Below are 24,971 nucleotides of genomic sequence, written 5' to 3' on the forward strand. Positions count from 1 at the left end.
CTTTAGTGCATTATAGACAGATGCACTGTCTAGAATGGAGGAGGGAGAGATGAATCTGGACACAAATCCTGAGGTTGGACAAATAATTTTACGAGTTTGCGCTCATCACAAGGTGTATCTCCCAGTTACTGGATTGTCTTATATTTGTTTCTTGTGTGGAATTTTCACTGGTTTCCCATTTAAATTGAAAATAAAAGCAAATAAATATGTCTTTACTAATTCTCTAGGATTAGGCCCATGGCCTGGGGTTTGCAGGCTGTGCAGCTGAGCAGTGCTGGGAGGGCAGCAGAGGGGGCAACAGCATCGCCAGATCCAGTTCCAGGCACCAAACTGAGCACGACGCCAGGAAGTCCAAGACGAGCCTGGATTGGACACAGTGAAAGGATATCAGACCTGGGGCATGCTAAGGAAATATTTTCAAAGTTGGAGAAGTATGTTGATATAGATGCTGGAAAGTATACCATTGGCTTGGGCCAGGCCAAGATGGGCTTCTGCACACACAGAGAAGAGATCAACTTTCTTTGCATGGCTGTGGTTCAGAATCTTGTGGAGAGAAATGACCTTTCCTATGATTGCATTGGGCGAATGGAAGTTGGAAGAGAGACAATCATCGACAAATCAGTCAGTGAAGTCTAATTTGATGCAGCTGTTTGAGGAGTCTGGGGATATAGATGTAGAGGGAACCGACACAACTCATGCATTCTATGGAGCCCCAGCTGCTGTCTTCAGTGTTGCTAACTGGATTGAGTCCAGCTCCTGGGATGGACAGTTTGCCCTGGAGGTTGTAGGAGATATTGCTGTATATCCCACAGGAAATGTTAGACTGACAGGTGGAGTTGGAGCGGTAGCTCTGCTAGTTAGTTCAAATGCAACTTTAATTTTTGAACGAGGGCTTCATGGGACACATATGCAATGTGCCTATGACTCTTATGAGCCTGATATGCTCTCTGAATGTCCTATAGTAGATGGAAAACCCTCCATACAGTGCTGCTTCAGTGCGTTAGACCACTGCTATTCTGTCGACTGCAAAAAGATCCATGCCCAGTTGCAGAAAGAAGGAAATGATAAAGATTTTACCTTGAATAATTTTGGCGTCTTGATTCTTCACTCACCGTATTGTAAACTGGTGAGTTTAATCTCTAGCTCAGACGTTGCGGAATGACTTCCTTAGTGACCAGAACAGAGATAGAATGACCTGGAAGCCTGTGGGAATGTTAAATTAGAAGACATCTATTTGATACAAATGTGGAGATGGCATTTATGAAGGATAGTTCCGAACTCTTCCATCAGAAAACAAAGACATCTTTGCTATATCCAATGAAACAGAAATACGTACACACTGTCAGTGTATGGTTCACCGCAACTGTCCCAGTGCAGTACTCACCTCAGCAACGATCAGGGAAGAGACTGGAGTGTTCTTGTGTGGTTCTGGTTCAGCTGCCACCCTGTACTCTCTTAAAGTTACACAAGATGCCACACCAGGGTCTGCTATTGATAAAATAACAGCAAGCTTATGGGATCTTAAATCAAGGTGTAGCTCAAGAACTTGGGTGGTACCGGATGTCTTTGTTGAAAACATGAAGCTCAGAGAGGACACCCATCATTTGGTCAACTCTGTTCCCCGGGGCCCAAGAGACTCACTCTCTGAAGAAACATGGTACTTAGCTAGGGTAGGTGAAAAGCACAGAAGAACTTACGCTCCGTGTCCTTCTCCAAATGATGAAGCTTGGGATGAAGGAGTCAGACTCGTGCATTCAAACCCAGTAACTGATCATATTCCAAGCCCTGCTAAGACAGTGCCAAGACTCCTTGCCACGGCAGCAGAAATGGGAGCAGCTGTCATTAGTAATGAGGAACATCAAGATATTCTGTGAGGTGCAAGGCTTCGGTGTGAGGGTGGGGATGGGATTACACGTTGCTCAAATTTTTATGTGACTGACATGGAGCCTGGATGACCATCGTGTACTTGGAAAAGTCTCTTTTACTCAGTTTGCTGGGATGTTTCCCACTGTGGTCTGGCCAATGCCAAGTGCACTCGAGTGATGTTAAGGGCTTTGTAAAACTTCAGACCTCTCTGGCCATTCGTATACATGAACTTTAGTTTTCACCCATGGTATAATGAACCCTGTACTTCTGTCAGAAAGAAGAGGTACTAACCTTCAATTAAATTTTTTTAAAACGGATAAGAACTTTGTAGTTTGAACAACTAGCTTACTGGAAGTACCTGTGGTTCTTGAAAAACATTTCTAGCTTGGGAAATGTGGTCTTGAAACGTGATATGCACAGGCACAGATTCTTTGACAATGGTAAGACAAGGCCAGCCATGACAAAAGTCGTTGTAATGACCTCTGAACAGAGAGACACTGACATTGACCAGGCTTCTGGTATAGGAAACATGGTACATTCCGAAGCCGTGAATAAAAACTCTAGGTGGCTCCTGAATCAGTTCATGGCAGGTTATGGTGAGCAACACTGAGATGTTAATGGAGGTGTGGATGAGGACATTCACTGTTGCGATCCTTCTTTGCAACTTATTTTGAAGAATGAATGAAACATGTTTTTGGTTGCCTTTTTAAAAATTATCAATGGAAAGGAAAGATGGAGCAGGACATTATTAGGTTACTTCTGATGCTTCAGTGTTATAAATTCAACATATTGACTGAAAGCCTAAATTCATGGTGTAAAACGATTCTTTTCATTTTTTCTCTTTCTCCTTTTTTTTTTTTTTTCCTTTTGGTATCTGCTGAGTGAAAATAACAAGGTACAACCCAAGTTTTTACATAGTCTAACTAGAAGTATTCCACTTCAAGTTCTGAGAGTTAGATTTATGAAACATTTTCTTAGACTTTTACCTTTAAAAGAGAACAAAGAAAACCTATCACACAGGATAGATAAGATTGGTTAGACAGCTTTGTGGTGCTGACAATGAGCCTTATAGACTGTAAAATACGGATAGTTTGAACTAAGGTACAGAACTAAATCTTCTAAACTTTATTTGCTGTTAAATAAATAATTTCTTATTTTAAAGGAAAAAACAAATTTCTTAAGTTTTTATAAAACATTTTTTCAAGAAGGCTCACTTGCAAACATTTTGAAGTAAACGATGTCATAGCAGTCATGCACTGTCCTCTGGTGGTCACATGAGAGCATGACACACAAATGCTGCAGGGCTCTGCATTTGGCATCAGCAAAAGAAGCCAACGTTCAAATTTAGATATCGCTATGGGCTTGCAGTTAGATCATATCCAAATTTCGTAAGAATCAATGTTTGGAAGATAACTTCGAGAGGAAGTCATTGTTTCTTCATTTCACATTGTAAAAAGGAGGTCTCCTTCCAAGTGTGGTATTTCAGAGAATATTTATTGAGCACATAGATTCCAGGGCAGAAAATAGACACCAGGTCACTGTCTCATAGCAGGGTAGGGGGTAGGGGAAAAGGGGCAGCAGTGCTGGGAAATGTTGAGAATGACTGGCCAACATCACAACTATGTATATCTGGCTTAGAGAAAATAGTATATCAAACCAAAGCCCATTGATGGAATCCTTTGGATTACTTAAACAGTGTATTTTATAAAATTTAAGAACTATTGCCCAACATATTTGTATGCTTTCATCTAAACTTAGACACGGATTTTTTCCAAACATGGCATCAACTTACATTCCCAGTTACTTTTCTCACTTAATATGAGCCCTAATCCATGCTATTCAATTGTTTTTGAAAATCTGATTTTAATTGCTGCACAGAACCTTAATATATCTTGTACATAAATTACATGCTTCCATAGCTTCTGCTGCTGTCTCCCTCCACCAAACAAATCTGGTTTATTTCTAAAAGTGGAACTCAATCACTATCTTCTGCAGGCAGTTTCCCATTCTAGAATAATTCATGGGGCTTCTAAGACTTTCACTTTATCCTTCTGTCTCTTAGGATAGCAAGCACTCCGTACAATGTCTCGTCTCCCTCTAAATACTGAGAGCTTCTCCTAGGTCAAGATGCTGCTGAATTAGCTCTCTGTCCAACTGTTAGCACAGTGCTCAGAATACAGCAGACACTCGATAAAAATTGGAGAAACACAATAAATCCAAACAAGTTGTTTACTGTTGCAGAGAATTCTAGCAGTCTGTCAAAATCCATTCTCCCCTTCTCTACACACACAGTTGGACTACATTTCCCAGGCTCCCTTGTGTTATGCGTGGTCACATGGCCAGTTCTTGCAGAAGGAAGAGGCGTGGGATTAATGTGAGCCACTGCCAGTCCAGGCCCGTAAAATCCTGCTACGGACATTTCTTCGTGCTCTTTCTTCTTCTGCTGATGGATGCAAGTAGGGATGAAGCCCCAGATATCAGAGCCAAAATAAAATATGTTGGTGAATCTGTAAATTTAAATGTTTTATTTGGGAAAGCACAAATTGCAGTTCAGGGAACACACATAGTCCAAGTGGGCTTCAGAATGTCCAAGAGCAAAGAGAAGATTGGAGGTTTTATAAAAAGACCTATGTTATATAAGGTCATCAGCATGAGTAAAATTTTAGGGAATTGGCATCCTCTAATTGGTGACTGGTGGTGGTGGGTAAAACTAGTCTTAGCTTCCTGGCAGGTCATTGTAGAAACTAATAGAAAACTGGTTTCAGGTTACAGCAGGCAGTTTCAGCAGCTGAGCTTGCAGAGAATTACATTCTCAGAACAATGTTATATTCCCTGAGTGCTTTTTCCCTCTGGTCTCTGGACTCTTGTTTTAGCTGGGTCTGACAAGAATGACCCAACTTACATGATCACCATTCACAGGAATGGTGAATGCACAAGAAGGAAACACCCTGGGTTCCTGGATGACCACAGGGAGGAAAGTTGCCTCTCCAACCTGGGCACCCATCTAGCAATGCCGGGGGGGTTCAACATACAGTGTTATGCCACTGAAATTGTTTATTCAATGTAACCTCATTAATACAGCTGCTTACAAATTCAATCACAGGATAACTTACATAGTCATCTCTGTGTCACATTTAAAATGACAGAAGTCCATCGGGCCTTGCCAATGCTGCTCTTCCATTGACCCTGCTATTCTGACCCAGCCACTTTACCTCAGAGAACTTCCATCCCTCATAATGTTTTAAATCTCTGCTCCATAAACATTGACATCAGAATTATACTAATATTTTCAAAGTTTTGTTGACAAGCAACTTTGAGAGTAAACTTCAACAGTGAATTTTAATTATTTAATACTTTTTAAACATAGCACATGATATGGTTTGGCGGTGTCCCCACCCAAATCTCATCTTAAATTCTCATGTGTTATGGGAGGGACCTGGTAGGAGGTAATTGGATCATGGGGGACAGGTCTTTCCCGTGCTGTCCTTGTGATAGTGAATAAGTCTCATGAGATCTGATGGTATTATAAGGGGGAGTTTCCTTGCACAAGCTCTCTCTTTGCCTGCCACCATCCACGTAAGCTGTGACTTGCTCTTCCTTGCCTTCCACCATGATTGTGAGGCCTCCCCAGCCATGTGGAACTGTAAGTCCATTAAACCTTTCTTTTATAAATTGCCCATTCTCGTGTGTGCCTTTACCAGCAGTGTGAAAACAGACTAATACTGTAATCAGTATCAGTAGAGTATCAGTAGAGTGATGCACTGCTGAAAAAATACCCAAAAATGTGGAAGTGACTTTGGAACTGGGTAACAGACAGAGGTTGGAACAGTTTGGAGGGCTCAGAAGAAGGCAGGAAAATGTGGGAAAGTTTACAACACCCTAGAGACTTGTTGAATGGCTTTGCCCAAAATGCTGATAATGATGTGGACAATGAAATCTAGGCTGAGGTGGTCTCAGATGGAGATGAGGAACTTGCTGGGAACTGGAGCAAAGGTTACTCTTGTTATGTTTTGGCAAAGAGACTGGCAGTATTTTTCCCTGGCCCTAGAGATTTGTGGAACTTTGAACTTGAGAGAGATGATTTAGGGTATCTGGCAGAAGAAATTTCTAGGCAGCAAAGCATTCAAGAGGTGACTTGGGTGCTGTTTAAGACATTCAGTTTTAAAAGAAAAATAGAGCATAAAAATTTTGGAAAATTTGCAGCCTCGCAATGTGATAGAAAACAAAAGCTCATTTTCTGAGGAGAAAATCAAGTAGGCTGCAGGAATTTGCATAAGTAATGAGGAGTTGAATGTGAATCACCAAGACAATGGGGAAAACGTCTCCAGGGTATGTCACAGACCTTTGCAGCAGCCTCTTCCATCACAGGCCCAGAGGCTTGGGATGATAAAATGTTTCTGTAGGCAGGCCTCAGGATCCCCCTGTAGTGTGCAGCCTAGGGACTTGGTGCCCTGCAACCAGCTGCTCTAGCCATAGCTAAAAGGGGCCAAGGTATAACTCGGGCTGTGGCTTTAGGAGGTGCAAGTGCCAAGTCTTGGCAGCTTCCATGTGATGTTGAGCCTTCCGGTGCACAGAAGGAAGAATTGAGGTTTGGGAACCTCTGCCTAGATTTCAGAGGATATATGGAAATGTCTGGATCTCTAGGAAGAAGTTTGACACAGGGACAGGCTCCTCATGGAGAACCTCTGCTAGGGCAGTGCAGAAGGGAAATATGGGGGTCAGAACTCCCACACAGAGTCCCTACTGGGGCACTGCCTAGTGGAGCTGTGAGAAGAAGGCCACTGTCCTCCATACCCCAGAATGGTAGATCCACTGATATCTTGCACCACACACCTGGAAAAGCCATAGACACTCAATGCCAGCCCATGAAAGCAGCTGGGAGGGAGGCTGTACCCTGCAAAGCCATAGGGGCAGAGCTGCCCAAGACCGTGGAAACCACCTCTTGCATCAGTGTAACCTGGATGTGAGACATGGAGTCAAAGGAGATCATTTTTTTGGAGCTTTAAGATTTGACTGCCCACTGGATTTTGGACTTGCAGGCAGCCTGTAGCCCCTTTGTTTTGGCCAACTTCTCCCATTTGGAATGGTTGTATTTACCCAATACCTATACCCCCATCATATCTAGGAAGTAACTAACTTGCTTTTGATTTAACAGGCTCATAGGCAGAAAGGACTTGCCTTGTCTCAAATGAGACTTTGGACTGTGGACTTTTGAATTAATGCTGAAATGAATTAAAACTCTGGGGACTGTTGGGAAGTCACGATTGGTTTTGAAACGTGAGGATGTGAGATTTGGGAGGGGCCAGGGCTGGAATGATATGATTTGGCTGTGTCCCCACCAAAATCTCATCTTGAATTCCCACGTGTTATGGGAGGAACCTGGTGGGAGGTAATTGAATCATGGGGGCCGGTCTTTCTCATACTGTTTTTGTGATAGTGAATAAGTCCCATCAGACCTGATGGTTTCATAAAAAGAAGTTGTATTGCACAAGCTCTCTCTCTGACTGCCTCCATCCACATAAGATGTAACTTGCTCTTCCTTGCCTTCCGCCATGATTGTGAGGGCTCCCCAGCCATGTGCAACTGTAAGTCCATTAAACCTCTTTCTTTTGTAAATTGCCCAGTCTTGTGTATATCTTTATCAGCAGTGTGAAAATTGACTAATACAACACAGTAAACCAGTTATAATTTATTCATTACAATTTATTGATTCGGTTTATTTGGAATTTACTGAAAATGTCTGTCTGAAGATCAATTATGTTTTATATAAATAACTTGACTTCTCTTACACATCAAGATTTGCTGACTATAGATTCTGCCTTTTAAGTTGTCCCAAGGAATTATTATTTCTATCTTTTTAAGCACGTTAGGTCAAATAATGCATATGAAATGTTTTTAAAGCTATTTATCTCCCACCAATTTTTTGTCAATGGTAATTTTTACCATGGGCAACTTTCACCACTACCAGTTTTATTTTGACCTCCAGTAATATTCACTATGGAGGTCAAAGCATCCCTGGGAACACCACGATGAGGTGAAAGTATTCTACTTCTTTCATTTACAGAGGTTCAATTCTGTCCCAGTTTAGGAACATGCCGTTTGCTCAAAAGTCTCCATAATCCTCCACCTCTGCCCACCTATTTAGGCTATAAAAGAGGATTTTCAAAGAGCTCTTCTGGCCACTTGCCAGGAGGTCAAAGGTAGCCCAGGGTGGCCCAAAGCAGGCCAGTCCAATCCAGGCCATGCCTGTGAGCCCATCTGGGCAGCCCCACACCCTCCGCCTGAGTGTAGGGGGCAGGAAACCTGAGGGGAGGGCCCGCCCTGGCAAGAGCATGTTGGTGGTGATTGTAACTCCGGTGGTCCTTGTCATGTTCTTCCCCATATCAGGATGGCAGGGAGTGCTGGGGAGGCTCCTATCTGCCCCCTCAATCCTGGGCCCTCAGACTCCCATCTCCTCTCCTTCCAAGGTGGATGTCTGTGACACAAGGATATGTGTGTAGTTGGGGAGCAGAACCAGTCCAACAACGGCCAGGCAAAGCTCTAGCGCTTTCTACTGGATACTAGGCAAGCATTGCCTTTATTGAACTCGAGGCAGGAGATCTACAGGGAGCTGGTCAACAGGCCCTCTACTCCATCTCCTTCCATGAAGGGCAGTAGCCTCATGCTACCAACAGGGGCAGGCACTGGCTCAGGTGGGAGTGGACACAGAGAAGACTCCGCACTAGGGGCCTGAAACAGCCAAAGAGGGCCCTGAAGATTATGATCAATGAGAAGATGCAACAGCAGCACCAACGAAAGAAAGCGATCATGTTTGGTTACTTAAGGAAAGACCTGTTAGCACTGTTTGCAGAGAAAGTGATCAGGCAACACACAGTAAGTCATGAGCATGTGGAGAATTAGAAGACAAGCAAGTAAACCAAGAAGTAAAGCAAGAACCTGAGAGTAGTTCATTGCTTATCTTTAGGCGGGTGATCTCTTAAACACCAATGTGAAGTCAGACCAGCTTTATTGGTCCATTTGGAGGAGTCAGTATCTGGTTTGTACTGCCTACTGCCAACTGATGTTTGGATGATCTTGGCTATGGTGTTCTACCATGTGGTTTCCATTCCTGGAGGTGTTTCTGCATACAAGGTGTGTGAGTCCAAAGACTATACTAGGACCAGCATAACTTGGGTATGATGGATTCACAGCTTGACTCCTTTCAATATGACTGAAGAACAGGTCACCATTAGCACCTCACAAGGCCTGATCCAACAAGGACGAAGCTGATCTTCCAGATGTTCATTCTTCTGGGACTTTAATAAAACCCAGTCTCCAGGACAGAGGTGATGCAGAGGAATATCTGCGGGCAATATTAACCTGCTAGAAGTGAACTCATGTATAGCAGTGAGAGAGACTTCCAGTGATTGAACACACCCGATGGCATCTAATTCTTTAGTTCAGCTTACCTCCAGGTCCCCCAGTCCATCCTTTGAGCATAGAAAGTGTCTCCTATATAACAGTTCAGACGGGCTCAATTAGAGTTTGCTTCTAGGGGCCACTCTCATCTGAAGCAGAGCGATGGGTAAGACCTCATCCCTGAGGTAAATTAGTCTCCTGACAAATTTTAGCTACAGTCTTTTTAAGAGCATGATTCATCTTTTCTGTCTTGCCAGTAGATTGTGGTTGCCAAGAAGCATTTAATTTCCAATGAATGTCTATGCACCAGAGACTTCTTGAGTTATTTTTGTTATAAAGGCTCTTCTACTGTCTCTTTGAATAGATATGGGTAGCCCAAATTGGGGAACTATTTCCTTTAATAGAGCAGTTACAATCTCAGAAGCCTTTTCCAACTGATGGGAAAATACTTCCATCCATCCAAGTGAAAGCATCCATAAATACCAACAAAATCCCTGAAATTCTGGGTGGCTCTCAACAAAGTACATTCAATTTATCTGTCTTTTCAGAGTCCAGAGCCTCTGGGTTGTACCCCTTTTATCATTAGTGCAGGTCCTGATTGGGTGTCTAATAAGGCTTGGTCCTTGCCTAGCCTTCCAAAAGTAAGTCAATATCCTCCTTTTTGTTCTAATAGAGGAAGTACACAGTGGGGAGTGTATACAGCAGTGGGCTGATCCAAGATGACCTTTTCTGCTTCTTGTAGTAAATCACAGGTGGCTGCTACCACCCTCAGGCATATGGGCCATCCCTCAGCCCTTATGTCCGGCTGCTTTGACAAACAGGCATTGGATCTTCTCATATTACCTAGATTTGGGGTTAATGTCTCAAAGTTAATCCCTTGCCTTTAATGGACGAACAGGTCAAAAGGCATTCTAATGTCTGGAAGACCTAGAGCAGGAACAATGAGTCTGTCATTTTAATTTAATAACTTGGAAGGGCTTATGGTATTTGTGAGTCCAATTGAGAGGCTCATTGTCTCTTCCTTTAAAAGCTTTCTGAAGGGGCTTAGCTATCAGTTCAAAATTGGGCATAAAGATATGAAAAACCCTGTCATACATAGGAATCCATGCAATCGTGTCCTGGTAGTGGGTACTGCTACCTTCACCAGTGCCTCTTTTGGATCAAGGTATAAACTCCTCTACTTTTGTGACAATTCAAATTTTAAGTATTTAACAGAAGTCTGGGGAAATCTGGGCCTTTTTCTTGCAGCCTTTAGTAGCCCTATTCAGCTAGAAAATTTAAGTTCCAAATTGTGTTCTGGCCTGAGGCTTCTTCACCCTTGCTGGCAACTAGGATGTGACCCTTCTTTTAATTACAGATCCTTATATCTCTGGGTAAGATTTCATCAGAAGGGGTGGAAGAATTCTTAAAACTTTGATAGAGAACAGTCCAACAATGTTGTTTGACCCTAGTCTCAAGAACTTCCCATATAAAAGCAAAATGTCCTGAGAGTTGGAGCTTAGAGATGTGCAAAAAAAAAAAAAAAAAAAAAAATGCATCCTTAAAGTCCACAAGAGTAAACCAGCTTAAGTCTCTAGAGAGAATAGTAACTAAAGCATAAGGGTTAGGCTCCAGCAGGTGGATGTCTTCTACAATCTAATTAATGGCTGTTAAGTCCTGCATACCTCAATAGTCTTGTGTGCCTGCTTTTGTACTAAAAAAATTAGGGTGTTATATGGGGACCAGCATGGGCAGATGAGGTCCCATTCAAGAAAGGCAGTTAAGAAAGGAGAGGCTTGGTGGGGTGGCTCACACCTATAACTTTAGCACTTTAGGAGGCTGAGGCAGGAGGATCACTTGAGGCTAGGAGTTGCAGACCAGTCACTATGCTTCTTCAATGGCTGAGGAAACATAGTGAGACCCCATATTGAAAGAAAAGAAAGAGGAAGGAAGGAAGGAAGGAAGGAAGGAAGGAAGGATGGAATATCTAACTTAAAAGTGGAATAATAACTTTCCTTCAGTGGATACTGTCTCAAGTTTGTAACTCTCGACCCAGGAAGAACTTTAACATGCATAGGTGCTGTTCTCTTTGCCCATCACACCCTCCAATCCACCTGCATATCCAGTCTTATAAGATGTCTTCAGGGACCTCCACTGGGGATTCCTTGACTTGCAGTAGCACCTCCTGGAGGCTCATGCTTGTTCTGGTGGCACTTTAATGTACCTCCCTCCGGGTGCAAAAGATACTAGCATTCAGCTTGGTTAGTAGGTCTCATCCTAGCAGTGAGACAGGGCACTCAAGCGTATATTTAAAAACCATGTTTTAGGTGTGATTTGCCCACTTGGTGATCTAAAGATTAGAGAAGTGACTTTTTCAAGGTTTCTCCAGGGATTCTAGTTATTAGCATTGTTTTCAGATAACTTGTAAAGTCTGATACTATGAACTGAATAGGTGGCCCCAGTATCAATCAGAAAATCCAGAAGATGATTTCCTATCATCATGGTCACTCAGGGTTGCATGTGGAAAATCTTAATGGGATCAGTAAAGTCAGAAGTAGTGCCCAGGTTTCACCATTCCTCATCACTATTGGTGATCTCAGGCATTTGGTACACTGCCTGATGCCTATCTTCTTCAAGAGTCTCATTTTGGTTGGAGCATTCTGTCTTCCAATGGCCCTCTTGTTTACAGTAGGCATATTGGTGGGGTCCCATTGTGCGGTGTCTTATGTGGTTTGGATTCTGGGATTGGGGGCCACCTATGTTTAATTATGGTCTTCCTACTTGTGGACCGTGGGTCAGTTCCTGGGTCAGTGCCACTGCCAGCAAGGCAGCTTGCTGTTTCACTTTCTGGACTTGATTCTGCTACTGAAAATCTTAAAAGCAATGTCAACCAGTTGAGGCATCAACATCCCCAGGGTCTCCTCTGTTTTCTGTAGTTTCTTCTGAATATCCAGAGCGCTTTGGCTAATATAGTTTGTATTTATCATTTTTAAGTTCTCAGGGGCCTCTGAATCTATATCAGTGTATTGCCTACACATTTTAAAAATCCCTACCAGAAATTCTGAAGGGTCTTCTTTAGGTTTGGGTTGTATCTCCTGCATTTTATTTAGATTCCTTTGTTTTGGAACTCCCTTATGAAGCACTGCTAAAAAGCAATTTTGGGAGCATTCCAGTCTAGCTCTGTCTCCTGCATTGATATTTCAATGAGGGTCAGATGTGGGGATGGCCACAGATATCAACAGTTGCTATTTTATGTTTTGTACTTACTGTTTAATTATAGTCATCCTAGTGGGTGTGAAGTGGTATCTCATTGTTGGTTTCCTTTTCATCTCCCTAACATCTAATGTTGATCACCTTTTATGCACTTGCTTACCATTCGTATATCTTCTTTGGAGAAATGTCTGTTCAAGTCCATTGCCCATTTTTCGTTCAATTGTTTGGGTTTCTGTACTTGAACTGGAAGACTTCTTTATATTTTCTGGGTACAAGATTCTTGTCAAATTTATCACTTGTCAATATTTCCTGCCATTCTGTGAGTGTTCTCTTCACTCTCTTGACAGTGTCCTTTGATGTACAAAAATTTTTAATTTTGATGATGTCCAATTTATCTGGGTTTTTTTCCTTTTACTGCTAGAGCTTTGTGAGACATGTTAAGAAACTAATGCGAAATCCAAGGTCATAAAGATTTGCCCGTACGTTTTTTTCTAAGACTTTTAACTTTAGCTCTTACATTTAGTTGTTTCATCATTTGGGGTTTTTATAGCTTGTTTGGTTAAAATCCAACTTCACTCATTCATTCATTCATTTATTAATAATTGTATACATTTGCATGCATAAGGTGATACATATTCCAATTAGGGGATAATTATATTTTTTTCTTATAGGGAATTTACATTATTTTCCAAATTATACCAAATAATAACAGCAAGTAAATATTTCTTTAAAAATTCTCTAAAATAAGAAAACTTGTTCTGAATGCTAGCTTATAGAAGTATTGAAATGATGCAATGAGAGAACTAAGGAGTTAAAATTATTAGTGTTATATTTGCAATGAGTTCATTATTTTCTGGTTTTTTTTTTTAAGAATAGTGTCACAACTAATTAGTATACTAATAGAATATAAAGTGGGTTTCTGGGTGTTTGCCTAAATATGTAGCAAATGGTATTTTAATTACGATTTGAGTTGCTAATTGTTGTCAAATAAAATTTTAATTTAAAAAAATGGGGGGAGAGCAATGCCATTGTCCTAAGCAGTCCTGCACTGCCCTCTGGTGGCCTTTCACTTACTATGTCTTCTCATTGTTGATTTCAAGGACCTTCTGCCTTTCTTGATATTTTTACGTTTGACTTTAATTTTTTTCACTCTGATAGTATTTTAAATTTTGAGTTTAAGAATGTCAAGAAAAAATTAAATTATTCTTTCAGTATTTCAAGAATCTTAATATACTTTTATATATAATTATTTTAGCCTACCAGAATTCCTCATTATGACTTTGTAACATTTTGTGAAATATAAATTGTTTGTTTAATATTTCATATTGATAAGGACACTGTGCTCAGCTTCCTAGGTATGTTAGTCTGTATTTCCTTACAGTTTTTTGAAGTATAATTGATATTACAATGAACATCATCCAATTAAAGATTACAATTTCACAAGTCTGGGCACATGCATATATCCATAAAATCATCACTGCAATTAGGGTAATATACATGTATCCATTGCCCCCAAAAGATTTTTCTCATTTATTTGTAAAAATCCATTGTTAGCTTGATGTACAAATAACTTCTGTTTGGTCCTTCACATTCACCTTTTGCTTGGGGAGGAGGTGGTTTGTACAGTGAAGAAATTGCTTGACCTTGCTTCACTGTACAGTTAGGAACCCATAATAAAAGGCAGATCTAAAGATAGGTCGTTAGCCAGGAGAGAGCATTGCCAGGACTGCCTTGGAGGAGATTACTATATGCTGAAAGCTTATGGGACTTTGCAGGTCCATGCTGACAAAAGCCTGGACAGCAGGAGTGGGAGTGGGTCCAAGGTGGTGGACCAAGGAGTGAAATAAAGGTCTTGATTGGACTGAATTCATTGACATGAGAGAGCCCACTATGGATCTGGGTTTAAAGTATTGGATAGACCACCTGCTAATGGTGTTGGTACTCTGGGCCCTATGAGGGCTTTCAGATAATGAGGTCAGAATCCTCGGATGTCCTTGCCATACTGCTGAGGGAGGGAGGAAGGAGTCAGAATGCATAAAGACAGGCATGGTGGGATGGAGCTATGGTGTTCAGTCTGCTCAGCCATCCCTAATCTTGCCTGCTGGGAGAAAGCAGAGCTCACTCAGTTCCTCAAAGCATTTAAAAAGTGCATTGGCAAAGGAGGCACCAGCATCCTCAAAGAGCTCTGTGCTTGGCCATCCTCTATTGCTGCCAATGATGGTAAGGGACAGTGAAGAGTGGCAGGGTCAGGTGGCTCGGGCATCAGAGACGAGGTGCATGCAGTCACATAGTATGCCATGCGGGCAGGATGGGAATTAGAGAATGACCCACAGGGATACGTGGTGAGGGGTAATTGATCGGGGAGTCCTGAGAAATGAAATTGATGGGCAGCCTACCGAGAAAAAAAAAATCTAGATATGATTGTTGCTACAGTGAGGACCCATTGTCTCTAACATAGTTATGAGACATAAGCCAGTAATGACTCTGAGCTCCTAGACTAAAGGAGAGATTGGAGCCCTTCAAGGCTGCAATGTAGTCTCAGGTGTGTATCAGATATCTTTTCCCTCAGCTTCCCCAAATGTCCCCAAAGTCAAAGGCAATTACTGGTGTGACCACACTCTGGAAGAAGGGAAATAGCTACATGAGGTTTCTGGAGAATTTTGTCTACATGTTCAGAGTAGATTTTGAGTCCCCAACATCAGAAATTCTGTGTGGCCCATCAGTTGAAGCAGGGGCTTTGGAGGTCTGAGGAGAGAAGCTGCCTTGGCCCAAGGTTAAGATTGTTCAGTGAGACCATGGCCTCCTCCTGTGGTTAATCCCCATTCCAGAATGAATGTATTTATCAACTAGTGGGATAGGAATTTTTTAGCCACTGGCAGAATCCCCACACTGGTTTCCTGAACCCAGGAATTTTTGTTACTAGGGAAGAAAGGCCCAAGTAGAGGTTCCTGGAACTACCCTGTCCTTGAGAGTAAACCAAACAACACGTCATCCACGGAGGAGACAGGAGAGCTGAGCAGTGTCATCAAACCCTCAAGACAGGCTGGTTAGCAATTCCCACTGTTGCTCATTTTCCCTGCTTCTTTGGCTACCTTAGAAGCCAGATGAGTCATGGAGATAACAGTAGATTTCCACAAATGTAATCAGATGGAGAAGACAACAGGAGGGTGACTGTTTGTAGGCTGTCTCAACAGAAATAATCCATCAGTTACACAGCTGCTGCGGGAGGGCCCTGAGCATGGCACAAGACCCCTTCCATGATGCCAGCTGCTAAGCATGAGGAATTGACACAGGAAAACCTGCCAGCACCGCAGGCTCTACACTAAGCAGGAGGTCACAGTAACTAGTCCACCCTGGAGGAATTTGAATCCAGCCCAACTACTGACTAGATGGTCTCAATTCCCTACACTACTGGCCTGGCAGAAGGTGTGCACCCACTTCTGGACATAAATCCTAGTTACCCCAGTCTCTACTGCTCTTCTTTATAATTTTAAGTCAATAAATTTTGACGTTTAAATAAAATGGACAAATCCCTTAAAAGGAAAAAATAAAAACAACTCATTATATCAATGACTAGCGAATTTTTCATACTCAAAGAAAACATCAAAGAATGTCAATATTCTCTCCCTCTCCCATCTTAGCAGGATAATTTATTTTTATGATTGCAAGTGGTTCATTTTTAGATAAATTTTAACATTCTTCTTCAAGCATCTAATTTCCCACTACTATCTTTGATTTCAGCATACTTCCAGTTCTCATAGACAGGTGAAGGTGCTGCTTTCTGGGTTAAGGCCCAAGCAACATTGCTATATGAACATGTGACCCATGTATGCTACCCTTTCCTCCAAGAGAGATAAATATTGTGGCAGGCATAGCTCCTTGTTTAGATAAATTATTTTCCTCTTCTTCCTGGACGTCTTGCATTGGGTGTGCCCAGATGACTGAGTTCTAGCCAATGAGGTGAGTGGAAGTGATATGTTCGCTTCTAGGTTGTGACATTGAAATGTGGCCTGTTCATGCCCTCTTCCCCTGCCTGTTGGCTGAAATGGAAGAAACTTTTGTCTCTGAATTGCATTGAGGAAGAAAGCTGCCTGTCAACAAGAAATCTATACTTGGATTATCCCGTGAATCAACAGCAAATATCTATTACATTAGGACACTGAAATTTGTGGATCTCCTGGTTTTAGTAACTAGCATTCAAGTAATTAATACAGATGTTGGGCTGGGTAATATAGAATATCACTAATATCAATAATTTATAAAATAAATTATTTCCCAAGAGTAAATCTTAGCTAGATGTGGCTGAGATAAGTTGTTTTCTCTCACTCACCACTGTCTTCTTCCACAGTAATAAAATGTCTGATTTTATCTGGGAGGATGATGGCTCAGAATAAACACGACATGACCTTTCCCAGGCTTCATTGGGTGTCATGGGTATGATCGTGTGATAAAATTCTAGCCAAGTGGCTAATTCTAGGATATAAGCAGAAGCATCATGTGGTAGCTACTGGGATTCTTCCTTAAAAGATAGATGCTTCGGTTGGGTGCCATGGCTCATGCCTGCAATCCCAGCACTTTGGGAGCCCAGATGGGCAGATCACGAGATCAAGAGATCGAGACCTTCCTGGCTAACGTGGTGAAACCCTGTGTCTACTAAGAATACAAAAAAATTACCTTGGCATGGTGGCACATGCCTGTAGTCCCAGCTACTTGGGAGGCTGTGGCAGGAGAATCGCTTGAACCTGGGAGGCGGAGGTTGCAGTGAGCCGAGATCACGCCACTGCACTCCAGCCTGGGCAACAGAGTGAGACTCCATCTCAAAAAAAAGGAAAAAAAAGATAGATGCTTCATATAATGTGCCCTTTTATTCTTGGTTATTTTCTACATTATGCTCTTTGAAATGCAGATGTGATGGCTGGAGCACTGGTTGCCACACTGAATCATGAGAATGAGTGTCCTAGTGATGATAGACCGGTAGGGTAGAAAGAACGTGGGTTACAAGGATTTCGTGGATTACTTACACCTAGACTTACATATGAGAGAGAAACAAACTCTTCTGTGTGTAAATAATTCTTATTTTAAAGACTCTGGTATGTGTAGCCACACTGAATTTTATTTCAAATACTTGGTCTTGAAGGATAAGTAAATGTTTATCAGGCACAAAAACTTTGATAAGACATAAAAGAAGAACAATCTATAGTTGATTAACCATATTGGTTAAAAAAAAAAATGAAAGAAAGAAAAAAAAAGAAAGAAATAAGTTGTGAATTTACTTATCTCCCTAAGAAGGACAACCTAAAGAACACACGAATTATTCTTAGAGATTCCAGATTATAACACTAAAGGTCTACAGCTATAGATAGTGAAGGTGCAAGGGTGTCCATTGATCAAGTCCATTGTTATTCTGTTGGGGCTTCCAGAACAAAATACCACAAACAGGATGGCTTGAAAACCAGAAATTTATTGTCTCCCAGTCTGGAGGACAGGAGGCTGAGATCAAGCTGTCTGCAGTGTTGGTTCCTTCTGGGGGCTGTGAGGGAGGCACCGCTCCATGCCTCTTTCCCAGCATCTGGGGGTTTCCTGGCAATCTCTGGCATTCCCTGGCTTGTAGCTGCATCATTTGAATCTCTGCCTTCCCGTCCACTTGGAGTTCTCCCTTTTTGTGTCTCTGTATCAAAATTTCTCCTTTTGTAAAGACACAAGTTATATTAGATTAAGAGCCCACCCTGCTCTCTCTATCCCATTAGGATCACGTTCTAACCTAACTCATTACATCTGCATCTGCATCTGCATCTGCATCAACCCTGTCTCCAAATAAGGTCACATTCTGAAGTACTGGGGGTTAGGACTTCAACAAATGAATGGTGGAGATGCAATTCAACCCACAGCCAGTACTAATATTAGAGTGTATCGCTATAAAAACAATTCCTACTTAGACTTCTCCACATGACTAAATGTAAAGTGAAACAGTGAGGGCATTAGCAGTTTTGGAGGTTGAAGTTATTTGTGGAATAATATCATACTCCTCTTCTCTGGGCTGAATACCAGGAGAACATACAGGGAATAAAAATCAATACCTGTCCTCAAGACAGCTTCAAAGCCGGAGGGCCATCCCAGATGCTTCTTAAAGAGAAGAGGCCAGGAATTATCATCAACACGGAGACATAACCAAAGTGCCAGAGGGCATGGAGGAGGGAACTATGAACTCCAAGTGAAGACGCTGAGAGCAGCAAACAGTGTGAAAACCAAAACTTCACTGCACATGAACTTTCCTCAAAGCATGACAGTGGAACCGAATGCACGGAGTCCGAACATGACTGGAAAATCCAGACCTAGACGGTCACAATGGCTTAGGGAGGAAATGCCGTTTAAATGAGGTATTCATGGAAATAATCTGACAGGTGGTGATGGAGTGGGGAGGTAGGGATTTCAGGGAGAAGGAATAACAGGAGTAAATCCAAGGAGGACTGAAGGACGGGGCAAGGCTGTTGTGCTGATTGCCTCCTGGGGCCTGTGCAGATGGAAAGAGTGACAGAGGAGCTCTTGGGGAGCCAGGGGACAGCGGCAGGGCAGGAAAGCAGCCCTTTGTCTGATACTTATGCCAGCTTCAGAAAGCCACTCTCGGGTAAGGTCCATTCGGCATATTGCATCCCTATTTTCAAAGCTGACATAAGGATGGGTGGGACACCATTCAGGAGTAAGGATCTTCAAAGTCTTTCTTTCCTTTATGGGACTTGTTGGTCTGCTCTACTGGGCACTGCCAGCTTCTCCTCAATGTTCCATGAGCTGAGTATTTAAGGCCAGGCAATTCCAGGCTCCGGTTCCTCAAAATCTGAATGTACCTAGATTACTAAGGTCCTTAAAAAATAGAGATATAGGACTGGGCATGGTGGCTCATGCCTGTAATCCCAGAACTTTGGGAGGCCACCGCGGGCGGATCACCTGAGGTCAGGAGTTTGAGACCAACCTGCCCAATATGGCAAAACCCCGTCTCTACTAAAATACAAAAAATTAGCCAGGCGGGATGGAGGTGCCTGTAATCCCAGTTACTCGGGAGACTGAGGCAGAAGAATCGCTTGAATCTGGGAGGCGGAGGTTGCAGTGAGCCAAGATCGTGCCACTGCACTCCAGCCTGGGCTATAAGAGCAAAACTCTGTTTCCAAAAAAAAAAAAAAAAAAAAAAAAAAAAACAGATACAGAAGATACAGAGGTCCGAAGTGAAGCCTGACAGATGGTAAAACAACCTCCAGGTGGCCTGGGTGCTCAGCCACTTTAATTCCCCCATGGCATTTGGAGTTAGCTAGCTTGTTTGAGAAGGCAAACGTACGTGAACACCTGTTGAAATTTTGGTTACAAAGTTGGCCAAATAAGAAATTGTTGATATGAATTATGGAATCCTATAGTCATAAAGATTTTTAAAATGACTACTGGGAAACTGAACATTTATAGTGAAATTCTCTCTACTGTTCATTTTAGTTCCCTTCTTTTCTCGAAGTTAAATTATAACTCAATGTAACCCACAAAAGGAAAGGCTGTTTTTTTCCTATGCAAGTCTAAGATTTTGTGGAAGGGCAGAGTAAAAAAAAAAGATATGGAAATCAACATTTAATTTATGCCTACTACCATGCTAGAAACTAAAGGTATATAAGTTATTTATTATAAATATGAATTACAACTTTAGTGACTAAGTTTAGAATCTAAGTAAAATGTGACAACACTTAGAGTAATTAAAAATGTATCACTGAAAGAAACAGAACAGTCAAAATAACCTTTAGATGAACATGGTTAGAGGATCACATTACTTTCAAGACTTACTAGAAAACTATAGCAATCAAGACAGCATGGTACTGACATAAGAACAGACATATAGATCAAAGTAACAGAATAGAACCCTGCAGTAGAGCCACACTTATCCATGAACTATTTCCTGACAAAGACAAAGACAATCCAATGGTGGGGGGGAAATCACACTTCAGTTTTAGTGTCTGACTTCTTCTGCAGAACAAGATATTTTTCAGATTCATCAATTCTGTTGCTTTCTCCATGGTTTGTCTTTCATTGCTAAGGAGTATTCTATTGGACTAATATACTGCATGTTCGTGTTGATGAATGTGTGTACTGTTACCGGTTTGGAGCTGCTATGAATAAAATGGTGATGAACATTCTGGTAAAGGTCTCTTTGCAGACATGTGTTTTATTTCTCCTGGGTAAACACTGAGAGTTGGAATTGCTGAATTATAGGTCAGGAACGTGTTTACTTTTATAAGAAACTGCCAAAGTGATTATACCATTTTATCCTCTCACTAGTAACATGAGCGGTCTTGCTTTGCATCCCCACTGACACTTGGTAGTGTTCGTGTTTTTAATTTTAGCCCTGTTCAGTATTGCGTGTTGGCACTTTGTTGTGGTTTCCATTTGTTTCCCTCATGATTAATTATGTTGAGTACTGTGTCCCTGTGGAATGGCCATCTGTATACTTCCCTTTTTGGAAGGTCTATTTGAATCATGTGTCCAGTTTTCTTTATTGTAAATAAAGATATTCTCCAAATTCTCCTCCTCAAAACTTTATAATGTAACTTTCATATTTGGGTCTATGGTTCATATCAAATTAATTTTTAAGTATGATTAGTGGTAGGGAGGTTTTTTGTTCTAATACAGATGATGAAACTAAATCCTGAAATTGTCTTACAACCCTTCCTTTTTTTTTTGAGATAGGGTCTTGCTCTGTTGTCCCAGCTGGATTGCGGTGGTGCAGTCATGGTTCACAATTCATTCCAGCCTCAAACTACTGGGCTCAAATGATCACCCCACCTCCCAAATAGGTGGGTCTACAGGTGCCTGCCTCCATGCCTGGCTAATTTTTGTATTTTTTGTAGAATAGGGTTTCACCATGTTGCCTAGGCTGGTCTCCAACTAATGGGCTCAAGCAATCCTCCTGCCTTGGTGTCCTAAAGTGCTGGGATTACAGGCATGAGCCTGTAACAGCACCCAGCCTGTTCTATAATCTTTGTAGCCACTTCTGGAAGAAGTTATAGAACACTTCTGTCACTCAAGAAATTTCCCTTGGGTCTCTTCACTTTCCCACCTGTATCAGTTAAGCTCCTCCTCGGACACAGAACTAGTAAGATACATATACAGCAAGGAGTTGTGAGGGTTCCTGGGCAAGTCTGAAATCCACAGGGCAGGCCGGAACTCTGGGGTCGGAGCTGACAATCCAGAGATGAGATTTCTTCTTCCTCAGGGAGACTTCAATTCTTTTTAAAGCCTTTCAACTGATTGGAATGGCCCAACCAGATTATAGAGGATAATCTCATTTATTTCAAGTTAACTGTAGATGTCAATCACATCTACAGAATACCTTCAGAGCAACACAGTGTTTGAATAATCAGCTGAGACTACAGTCTAATCAAGTTGACATAAAAACCATCACTCTCTTAATCCTCAGAACATCTAATGACTTTTGCCTGTTATTGGACTTCGAATAAATGGAATCATAGAATGTGTTTTCTTTTGTGTCTGGTTTTGTTCTGGAAAGTGCTATTACTTGACAAATTTCAAACGGCTGCAGAGGAAGGATTTACTTGAGGCGATATGACTTGAAATCTTGAAGCTTAAACCAATACACTAATGCTCTTGGCTTGAAAAAGAGATTAGAGCTCAATAAAAGAGAAAATGTGCCCATCTGTAAGATTTGGAAACGTAGGTAGAAATAGGATTACAGAATGATTTCAAAATATAAATAATACATTTGATAAAAATGTGTAGCCAAAATTATAAAAATTAGGATACATAAATATATGACACATTTTACATTCAGTTGCATAACTTCTGAGCATATGACTCACTATTTTAATAAAAATTTTACGTAAATTAAAAATAGCATTTATAGTTCTGCCTAGCTTAGGTAATTATCAGTTAGAGAATACTACAAGAAAATTTGAGGGAAGAATGGCATAATGCCTTGGTTTTGCTTTAAAATATTCTGGGAAAAATAAAACAAACAACACATTTGAGGAGATAGATGAAACAAGATTGGTAAAATGTTGTTGAAGCCTGAAGGAAAACGGTGGGTTCATCAGGTTCATTTCATTATATTACTCTCTCTACCTTAAACATAATAAAAAAATTTTATTAATTTTTATATAAGCATAGTAAAGGTTAAAAAGTTGCATTTGCCTTTCTTGAATAAGAAAATACAACCCAGGCAATTCCTCCCACGCGCCCCGTCGGGGGGCCGGACCGGGACGGGAGAAGGAAAAGGGCGCTTGGCTCCGGGACCAGAGGTCCGGAGGGTGCCGGGCTGGGAAGGGAACAGGGAACCGGCCGGGGGCGGCCCCGCGCGGGACAGACCGACCGACACACGGCCCCCTGGCGGCCCTGCGACTCGCCGACCTGCGGGACCTCGTCGCCGCCCTCACAGCCCCGCGGCCACCGCCGACCCGGGCCGGTCCCCGGGACGTCGCAGGTGTTAAAGGGCGAGTCCACGCAGATGTTACGGTCGCCGCGGGCAAGGTCCGCCAGGCTGCGGCCCTGCTCCGAATCCGGGCTGCGCTGGACACGCTCCTCCACCGCGGGGCGGCCGCTCCGCCACCCGCACGGCGCCCGGCAGCTGCTCCGGCTGGGGATCCGCGGGGCGCAGCCGCCTGGGCCGCAGGAGCTGATGGCAGCGCTCCGCCGTGACCGCGCCTGTTCTCGAGATAAGTTTAAATCAGTCCATTTTCTCCTCTGTTACCCTATTCAATATGTCAAATCTCTCTAATAATCATATAATTATTGTTTGGTAATGACAGGACCCTTGAGATTTGCTTCCTCTCTTTTGTTTTTTTTTTTTTTTTTTTAGAATTCCACTTTTCACCCTTTTAGTTATGCGTATGAATAAACATTTATTCATTTATTTCCATAATGTGTACGTGAATATACATAATTATTTTAATTTGATTGGTGGTTGCCCTACAGATTCAGTATTTATCTTTGACTTAATACTGTCGCTTACACCAAAGTCCCACTTCTAGTGTAGCTTGGAGAGGCGATCCGGAATCTTCACTCATTGAATCCGTTTATCATACTACTGCCCTTTTCACAATTATTTCCATGTTTTACTTCTACATGTTTCCACCCTACTAGCTATTATTATAATTGTTATTTTTTAAAAGTAGATGTTAATTCAGAGTGTATATGTATATGTAGTATATATAAAATTTTGTGCTCCTCTTCATTCCTTCCTACATTTCTGCACCCTCAACTATTAATTTAAAATAAATCTTCCACTTTGAAAAATTCCCTTTAATATTTCTCATATTGCAGATCTAGTGATGAATTCTCTAGGAGTGTGGAACATAGATTTCCATAAACTGCTGGTTAGAAAACCTTGCCAAAAATTATCAAAAAATAAATAAATAAATAAGACTAAACGGGAACATTTTAAGCAGTCTAGGAAACTATTGGATAAGAATTTTGATAATGGGAATTTGACCACTTATCATATCACCCTTGTGTGGGCAATAATATTTTATCTGTATATATAGATGTCAAACATATTGGTCACAGCTTCTCTTATGATAACTAAATTAGCTTTTTCTAAGGCTTGATACCTTTAATTCTAACATAAATATTGATTTAGTTAGCTATGTTGTTTGTAAGGTAATTGTAACGTACTGCATGACTTGCAGTGAATACACAATAAATATTTGCTGAATAGATGACCATGAAAAGGGGTTTTTACAAATAACAATCACTAAATTGTGGATCTAAAGATAAATATAAGCATATGTCATCACTTGTCAGTTTCCCAAAGGCTATTTGAAAAGCAAGCCTTCCTCATGAGCAGAGCAGCCAGCAGTCACCCACATGCTGAGTAATGGTGAAATACACAGCAGCAAACCAGATACTCTGATGCACTGCAAAAGAGATCCCCAAGGACAACTTCAGACATGCAGCTTCTTACCATTTTACATTATCACAAAAATCACACTCTTCTGATCTTGATGAAAAATTATATTAATATTATGAATGTAGATGCCATTATAAATTGCAGATCACGCCTATGCAGATGAACAGGAATACCCTCATCTTAGTAAAGTCATATCTATGGAGAACACATTTTATATTTAGAAAACTGGAATTATCAAAGTTACTCTTCATTTACATCCGAAGTATGCTAAAAGGCAAGTGAATCATGTCAAAATACCTTTTATCTCACTAAACTAGGTAAATTTTCAAAATTCAGCCCAAGGACCCATGTGATCTTTTGCCTTCCTCTTCTTTGTTTTTTTTTTTTTTTTTTTTTTTCTTTTGATGAGTTTTGCTCTTGTTGCCCAGGTTGGAGTGCAATGGCGGGATCTCGGCTCAACCTCCGCCTTCTGGGTTCAAGCAATTATCCCGCCTCAGCCTCCCAAGTAGCTGGGATTACAGGCCTGCGCCACAATGCCTGGCTAATTTTGTAGTTTTAGTAGAGATGGGGTTTCTCTATGTTGGTCAGGCTGGTCTCGAACTCCTGACCTCAGGTGATCTGCCCG

The 24,971-nt window shown here is 41.6% G+C and overlaps 1 pseudogene; it reads left to right on the forward strand.

The window, feature by feature from the left end:
- The first annotated feature begins 237 nt into the window (after window positions 1-237).
- On the forward strand, window positions 238-23,136 carry LOC105521546 (annotated as a pseudogene).
- Window positions 23,137-24,971: the final 1,835 nt, after the last annotated feature.

This window comes from Colobus angolensis, unplaced genomic scaffold (assembly GCF_000951035.1).
Source record: "Colobus angolensis palliatus isolate OR3802 unplaced genomic scaffold, Cang.pa_1.0 Scaffold40, whole genome shotgun sequence".
Taxonomy (NCBI): domain Eukaryota; kingdom Metazoa; phylum Chordata; class Mammalia; order Primates; family Cercopithecidae; genus Colobus; species Colobus angolensis.